The sequence below is a fragment of the Bos grunniens genome, chromosome 4 (assembly GCF_055505025.1).
Source record: "Bos grunniens cultivar Pamir isolate PY7600 chromosome 4, Bosgru_T2T1.0, whole genome shotgun sequence".
NCBI lineage: Eukaryota > Metazoa > Chordata > Mammalia > Artiodactyla > Bovidae > Bos > Bos grunniens.
Window position 1 is genome coordinate 31,302,423 of NC_141168.1, and position 8,756 is coordinate 31,311,178.

Sequence of the window (8,756 nt, forward strand, 5' to 3'; positions counted from 1 at the left end):
AAAACGGAGTAGGAATTTATGAGAAAAGAAAATAGAGAATAGGGGAGAAATTTGAGATGGGGCATGTTTAGAATAAGTTAAAGATGGTAAAATATTTAGATTTACATAGTAGTTTGCTTTTGAAGAACTCTAAGGAATTTCAGTAATACAAGCACAGGTTAATCTATTTGCTATAAATTTTATATCACCAGAAACAACATAAAGCCTGAAATCAAATAAGAATTTAGCTATTTATAGGATGTGACGATAAGATGTGATGTACTTGAAGCTTTGGAAGAAAGAGGGCTGATTAAAGAAGACCACTGGATTACAAAAGGATGATAGAGAAAACCAAGGCTCATTTTTAGATTTTAGCCTTACTCAATTTAAGGAAGAGATATGGAGGAGAGGCATGGGAAACAGTGAGAGCTAATCAGATTACGAATCTTCCTGGTGAAAAGACAGATAGGATGTTTAAAAAAAAAGTGAAACTGATAGTCGCTCAGCCCTGTTCCACTCTTTGTGATCTCATGGATTGTAGCCCACAACGCTCTTCTGTCCATGGAATTCTCCAGGCAAGAATACTGGAGTGGGTTGCCATTTCCTTCTCCAGGGGATCTTCCTAACCCAGGAACAAATGCAATTTATTAGCCTCTGACTGTAAACTGCTCAGTTACAGAAGCAGCAGCACCCACCTTCTTGAAACTTGAGTTTTAGATATGCAGTAATCTAACACATCTGATAGTGGGAAATTTTTATAGTGATAAGAACACTTAAAATGAGACTTATCCTCTTAATAAATGTTTAAGAGTATAATTGGGTTTTTTTCTGGTGGCTTACTGGTAAAGAACCTGCCTGCCAATGCAGGAGACCTGGGTTTGATCCTGGATCCCCTAGAGAAGTAAGTGGCAACCCACTCTGTTATGTTTGTCTGGGAAATCCCAGGGACATAGAAGCCTGGCAGGCTATAGTCCATGCAGTTGCAAAAAGTCGAACACCACTGAACTGAGCAACTAAATGATAACAACAACAAGTGTGCAACCTGATCAGATCAGATCAGTCGCTCAGTTGTGTCAGACTCTTTGCCACCCCATGAATCGCAGCACACCAGGCCTCCCTGTCCATCACCAACTCCCGGAGTTCACTCAAACTCACATCCATTGAGTTGGTGATGCCATCCAGCCATCTCATCCTCTGTCGTCCTCTTCTCCTCCTGCCCCCAATCCCTCCCAGCATCAGAGTCTTTCCCAATGGGTCAACTCTTCGCATGAGGTGGCCAAAGTACTGGAGTTTCAGCTTTAGCATCATTCCTTCCAAAGAAATCCCAGGGCTGATCTCCTTCAGAATGGACTTGTTGGATCTCCTTGCAGTCCAAGGGACTCTCAAGAGTCTTCTCCAACACCACAGTTCAAAAGTATCAATTCTTCGGTGCTCAGCCTTCTTCACAGTCCAACTCTCACATCCATACATGACCACAGGAAAAACCATAGCCTTGACTAGACGAACCTTTGTTGGCAAAGTAATGTCTCTGCTTTTGAATATGCTATCTAGGTTGGTCGTAACTTTCCTTCCAAGGAGTAAGCGTCTTTTAATTTCATGGCTGCAGTCACCATCTGTAGTGATTTTGGAGCCCAGAAAAATAAAGTCTGACACTGTTTGCACTGTTTCCCCATCTATTTCCCATGAAGTGGTGGGACCGGATGCCATGATCTTCATTTTCCGAATGTTGAGCTTTAAGCCAACTTTTTCACTCTCCACTTTCACTTTCATCCTTGAGAACCCCATGAACAGTATGAAAAGGCAAAATGATAGGATACTGAAAGAGAAACTCCCCAGGTCAGTAGGTGCCCAATATGCTACTGGAGATCAGTGGAGAAATAACTCCAGAAAGAATGAAGGGATGGGGCCAAAGCAAAAACAATACCCAGCTGTGGATGTGACTGGTGATAGAAGCAAGGTCCGATGCTGTAAAGAGCAATATTGCATAGGAACCTGGAATGTCACGTCCATGAATCAAGGCAAATTGGAAGTGGTCAAACAAGAGATGGCAAGAGTGAATGTCGACATTCTAGGAATCAGCAAACTGAAATGGACTGGAATGGGTGAATTTAACTCAAATGACCATTATATCTACTACTGCGGGCAGGAATCCCTCAGAAGAAATGGAGTGGCCATCATGGTCAACAAAAGAGTTTGAAATGCAGTACTTGGATGCAATCTCAAAAACGACAGAATGATCTCTGTTAGTTTCCAAGGCAAACTATTCAGTATCACAGTAATCCAAGTCTATGCCCCAACCAGTAATGCTGAAGAAGCTGAAGTTGAACAGTTCTATGAAGACCTACAAGACCTTTTAGAACAAACACCCAAAAAAGATGTCCTTTTCATTATAGGGGACTGGAATGCAAAAGTGTGCAATACAGTGTTGCTAATTATAGCCACCATGTTTTACAGCATATACATGGAACTTAATCATCTTATATAACTTCTTTTAAAGACATGCTCCCAGGCTGCCTTAACTCAAGACAGCCATTCCTTCTATGAGGTCTCTCACTTGATTAAAAAAAAAAAAAAAAAAAAAAAAAAAAAAAAACCACTCTGAATAATTCAGTGACTAACTCTAAAATAAATAAATAAATAAATAAAATATAATAGAAAACTAAGAGCATGGCATTAGTTCACTTCATGGCAAATAGATGGGGAAACTGTGGAAACAGTAAGAGACTTTACTTTTGAGGCTCCAAAATCACTGTAGATGATGACTGCAGCCATGAAAATAAGAGAAGCTGTTCTCTAGAAGAAAAGTTATGACCAACCTAGGCAGCATATTAAAAAGCAGAGACATTACTGTGCCGAAGGTCCATCTAGTCAAAGCTATGGTTTTTCCAGGAGTCATGTATGGATGTGAGAGTTGGACTATAAAGAAAGCTGAGCTGAGCACTGAAGAATTGATCGTTTTGAACTGTGATGTTGGAGAAGACTCTTGAGAGACCCTTGGACTGCAAGGAGATCCAACCAGTTCATCCTAAAGGATATCAACCCTGAATGTTCATTGGAAGGACTGATGCTGAAGCTGAAACTTCAATTCTTTGGCCACCTGATGGGAAGAACTGACTCATTGGAAAAGACCCTGATGCTACAAAAAATTGAAGATGGGAGGAGAAGGGGACGACAGAGGATGAGATGGTTGGATGGCATCACCGACTCAATGGACGTGAGTTTGAGTAAACTCTGGGAGTTGGTGATGGACAGGGAGACCTGGTGTGCTACAGTCCATGGGGTCGCAAAGAGTAGGACACAACTAAGTGACTGAACTGAACTGAACCCTAAAATAAGATGCATAGTGTTTTTTTTCTGTGGATGTAATACTGCAGAGTGGGTACAGGAAGTTGTACAAATTGACAGATAATTATAGTGAGAGAAGTGAAGGGAAGGAGCCCAGCTTATAATCATTTTTTCAGTAGATGTTCATCAAAAACCAACTACATGTCAATAAATAGTCCTATAGTGGGAAACAAATTGGTATATTTGGGGAATATTAAGGGAGATTTGTCTTAGAGCAATGAAAAATGGGAGAAGATAGTAGGAGATAAGATGTGACAGTTGGCCAAGGCCAGATCAGGAGGTGGTAAGCAGTTGGGTTTTATCCTAAGTGTGATGCCTGGACCTTGGAAGCTTTTGAGCAGGGGAGTGACATAACCTGATTTAGTTTTCACAAGCTTTGCCTGCCTGTTCCATGGAAAATGCAGTTTGGGAGGGCAGGCAGAGAAGCAAGCCAACTAGTGGGGAGACTATTGCACTTGTTGAGGTGAGAGTTAATGATAACATGCCAGGATGGTAGCAGGGGAGGCAGCAAACATGACTGGAGTGAGGAAATATTTTGATGTATATAAGTTGACAAGATATTGCAGGGGGGACAGAGAGAGAATTCAAAGATGACTTCAGGGTTTTCAGACTTAGCATGTGAATCAATTAAAAAAAGACTCGAAGAAGCAGGCTCTAGAGGGTGATGAAGGCTGCTGCTTCAGGAAGATGCTTAATAGACACTCAAAGGAGATCATAAGTAAGCTGTCAGATATATGAGCCTGGGATTCAGGAGGTGGTCAGGGCTGGATATATACATTTGATAATCATTAGCAAAGAGATCAGGAGAAGGCACTGGCAACCCACTCCAGTACTCTTGCCTGGAAAATCCCATGGACGGAGAAGCTTGGTAGGCTGCAGTCAATGGGGTCCCGAAGAGTCGGACACGACTACGTGACTTCACTTTCACTTTTCACTTCTATGCATTGGAGAAGGAAATGGCAACCCACTCCAGTGTTCCTGCCTGGAGAATCCCAGGGGCGGTGGAGCCTGGTAGGCTGCCGTCTATGGGGTCGCGCAGAGTCGGGCACGACTAAAGCGACTTAGCAGCAGTAGCAGCAGCAAAGAGATGGTATTAGCATGTGGGGTCTGGATGAGGTCACATGAGAGAATGTTGATAGAAAAGAAGATGAAACCCTGGCCTTAGTCATGGGACACTCTAATTTGGAAGTAGGAAGAAGAAAACGAGTAAGCAAAGAAGCCTGAGAAGGAGAGGCTGCAGAAGAAGGAAGAAAATTAGGGTGGTAAATGTCGAAAACAAAAATATACCCAATGCTCCTCACAGGTTGAGAAAGATGAAGATGGAGAGGTGACCACTGGGTAGGGCGAGATGGAGGTGCTGATAAACTGAATGCAGAGTGTTGAGTAGATAGTAAGAAATGAGGAAACGGAAACACTTGTTTCCACTGGGTTTAGCTCTAAAGAAGGCAGTGGGCAGAAACAGGGAAAATTCATCCATTCTGACAGGCGGGAAGGTGGAATTGGAGGGTAAGGATGCAGGTAGAGGCTGACTTGATTTTGAAAACAAGAAGTTGTTATTTTTTCATATTACAAGAAAAAATAGAAAGCAATTGTTCTTTTTTTCCAAAAGCATCCATCCCCATATTTGTTGCTTGATGAAAAGTTAGATCAAAGAAGAATGAAAGCTGCAGTGGGACTCCTGAATACTCACTTGGTGTAAATTTGTTTTCATGTTTCATGTTTATATGCCAGTTGTTTAAAACCAATCATCTTAGTATTTAGGAAAGCTTTCTAGTTAACTATATGTAGAAAAGTAAATAATACAACAACATTTAAAATACTTTAAATTGCTGTTTGGCATCAACATAAAATATAATTATTCTCTGATTACTATCTTCTGTCCCACGGGTCTCTCAAGAAGCATAAAAAATACAACACTGGAACATTCAGTGATAACAGGTGATTATACCAATGATTATTCTTCTGAACTGTTATGCAGTAAGTGTATATAAATAAACAAAACCCAGCTTGCTCTAATCAGTCTCTTCAGATTGCCATATTCAGAATTTTAATGCTATGTTTGCCTCTGCTTTGCTGAGTAACAGTGAACTAGCAATTGAGCTATTCTATGCCCATTCAAATATATAAAACCACTGACAAAGGACCAGTATTTTAAGAGCTTGATGCCCTCTTAATGAAGCAGTATCAATATATTTTTTCTAATTTCTGTATCACAGTAAAATACATAGAACATAAAATTTATAATGTTAACCAATTTTAAATGAGCACTTAAGTGGTATTAAGTATATTCATATTTTTGTGTAACTCTCAACACCATCCACATCCATAACTTTTCATAAAATACAAAATGTTTCCTGAATTTGTATGACATCGCTGAGCAGGTGTCATGCTAATCTTCTCTGTATTGTTCCAATATTAGTATATGCACTGCTTCAGTGAGCACTGACACACATTTTAACGAAAACACTTATTTACATAAAGGAGTAAAAAGTATAGATGGTGACTCTGAAAGACAAGCAAGATTCATTTGATGACGACTGTAAAACTAAGAGCTTTGATCAATTCTATAGTGCTGCCTCGCAGAGTATTGACACATGGAAAGTGACTAAAATACCTTCTGATTCTACACACAGGGATGGAATACAGGGATAGATTATTTGATCCAAAATGATCATTGCTGTATTCTCCCAATTTGTCTAGTTAAAAAGGAAACAACTGAAAAATAACTCAAATCTAGGTTGAGTTCTTACTCTATGCCAGACACTATGCTAAATCATGCACAATGCATTTCCAGCTTACTTCAAAAATAAAATGTCTTATTTTCATTTTAAAGACAGTAAGACTAGATTCAGAAATGGTAGTATAATTAACTACACATGGTCTCACAACCAGTAAGATGTGGGTGAAAGATACGGCTCTGGGTTAGCTTGGCCACACAGCCCTTGCTCTTAATCTCTGTAATCTATTGTCTAAAGGTGACCACATCTGCCCCCAATTTTTTCAGTTTATGGCCTCAGACAGCCCCCCAAACACACCCTGTTCTGTGAACATATCCTGTTCTTATGAACACATTCTTTTTGCTTGTGCAAACATTTATATGCTGAACAATGCTACTTACCTCATCCATGTTTTGTGTTGAACTCTCACAATTATTTCTAAATGTTTGCAAGAAAACATTTTCTTGATAGCTACAGTCAAGATTTGTGGTTTGGGAGGATGGGGAAAGATTTCATCAATATTCTTTGGTGCAGTTTCTGTGTGTTCAGGTTTACAATTTGCTGACTTCTGGAACAATGGTTTGAAATTAGAACATCTCTTGAAATAAAGCTGCTGTGCTAGAAGACATCACATAGAATTCCATTTCAGCTCTGATGTACAAACAATCCTGCATGAGTCTGATCCTCACACTTGTTATGCACTAAGTGCCTGCCTGCATGCATGCGTGCTCAGTTGCGTCTGACTCTCTTTGACCCTATGGACTGTAGCCCACCAGGCTTCTCTGTCCATGGGATTTTCCAGTGGGGTGCTATCCAGAATGGGCCCTAATGTAGCTTTCATTCACTATCTAACTCAGGAAGCCCTTAAATATTTGTAAGCTGTTGGTGAGGTTTTTGCGTGTTTTGTTTAGACTGTTTGCGGGCTCTCCTCACCCAGCGCTCCCCCTATTGTTACCTACCAGGAACTCTTTGCTGTGGCAAGGGTATGGCTTTTGGAAGACACCCCTGACCCAGGTTTGATGTTGACTCCTTCACTTTTTGCACCTAATGCACAATGATGTTCAACTTTTTTTTTTTTCCTAAGAGTACAGATATAATTTTACATTTACCTGTGATCCAGTAGACATTTATACAGTTGAGAAATGCTTCATATTTGTTGGGGGAAGGGTAGAGGAGATTGGTAAAGAGCTTTAATCTTTTTTTATTTTTTTAAAGTTTTTTTGTTGTAGACTATTTTTAAAGTCTTAATTGAATTTGTTACAATATTGCTTCTGGTTTACGTTTTGGGTTTTGGCTGCAAGGCATGTGGGATCTCAGCTGCCTGACCAGGGATTGAACCTGCACCCCCTTCAATGGAGGGCAAAATCTTAACCAGTGGACCAGCAGGGAAGTCCCGAGGGGAATTTAATCTCATGCCAAAAAAGTTACGTGACGAAATAAGTGGATCTGGGTGAGTTTCATGTTCCCTCCTGCTTCCTTCCTTTCCACACTCCTTTTCTTTTCTTCCCTGAGCTTTCTCCCCCAGCAGAACCTGACCAGCCAGAGACAATACCCCAAAGTTCAGGTTAGATGCATGTGGGCAGGAGGATGGAAGAATGGCTTTCCTAATCCCTTTCCTTTTACTCCCCTCTTTTCACACTGGGTTCTGTGCTGTTGGAAAACATATCTCAACACGGAGACCCCCTCAGACAACTTTACTGTCTCAAGCCAGGCTGGCTTTTACCTTCATTTACAATTTTGTAAATTCTGAGATACCTGGTTTTTATTTATTTAAGAAAATGTGGTACATACATACCATCAAGTATGATTTGGCCTTAAGAAAGAAGGAAATTCTGCAATATGCAACCACATGGATGAATCTTGAGGACATGAAAGTGAAAGTGAAGTAGCTCAGTTGTGTCCGACTCTTTGTGACCCCATGGACTATAGCCTACCATGCTCCTCCGTCCATGGGATTTTCCAGGCAAGAGTACTGGAGTGGGTTGCCATTTCCTTCTCCAGAGGATCTTCCCAGGTCTCCCGCATTGTAGGCAGATGCTTTACCATCTGAACTACCAGAAAAATCTCTGCTAAGTGAAATAAGCCAATCACAGAAAGGCAAATACTGCAAAATCCACTTGTATAAAGTAAATCAGAAACCAACACAATATTTTAAAGCAACTATCTTCCAATTAAAAATACATAAATTAAAAAATAAAGAAAGTCAAATTCATAGAACCAAAGAGTAAAATGGTGGGACTGGAGGGAGGAGGAAATGGGGAGTTACTGCAGAAATTTTCAGCAATGCAAGACGGATGAGTTCTAGAGCTCTGCTGTACAACGTTGCCTCTGTAGTCAGCAAAGCTGTATCATACATTCAAAAGGGCTTCCCTGGTGGCTCAGCAGCAAAGAATCTGTCTGCAATGCAGGAGACACAGTTTCAATCCCTGGTTTGGGAAGATCCCTTGGAGAAGGAAATCGCAACCCACTCTAGCATTCTTGCCTGGGAAATCCCATGGATAGGAGAACCTGGAGGGCTACTGTCCATGAGGTCATGAGAGTCATACACGATTTAGCAACTAAACAACAATAACAACACTCTCATAAATTTGCTAAGAGGCTAGATTTCATGTTGTGTTCTTGCCAAAATAAAGAATATTAAACAACAATAACAAAAAAATAGCTGCTTTTTAAAATCTAGATTTCCAGTGCAGAAAGCGAGACTGCATTTGAGTG

The 8,756-nt window shown here is 40.5% G+C and overlaps 1 non-coding gene across 1 annotated transcript; it reads right to left on the bottom strand.

The window, feature by feature from the left end:
• Window positions 1-5,660: 5,660 nt before the first annotated feature.
• Window positions 5,661-5,767, bottom strand: LOC147373883 (U6 spliceosomal RNA). Its single transcript, XR_015163345.1, has one exon. It is a non-coding gene; the product is annotated as a U6 spliceosomal RNA (small nuclear RNA).
• Window positions 5,768-8,756: the final 2,989 nt, after the last annotated feature.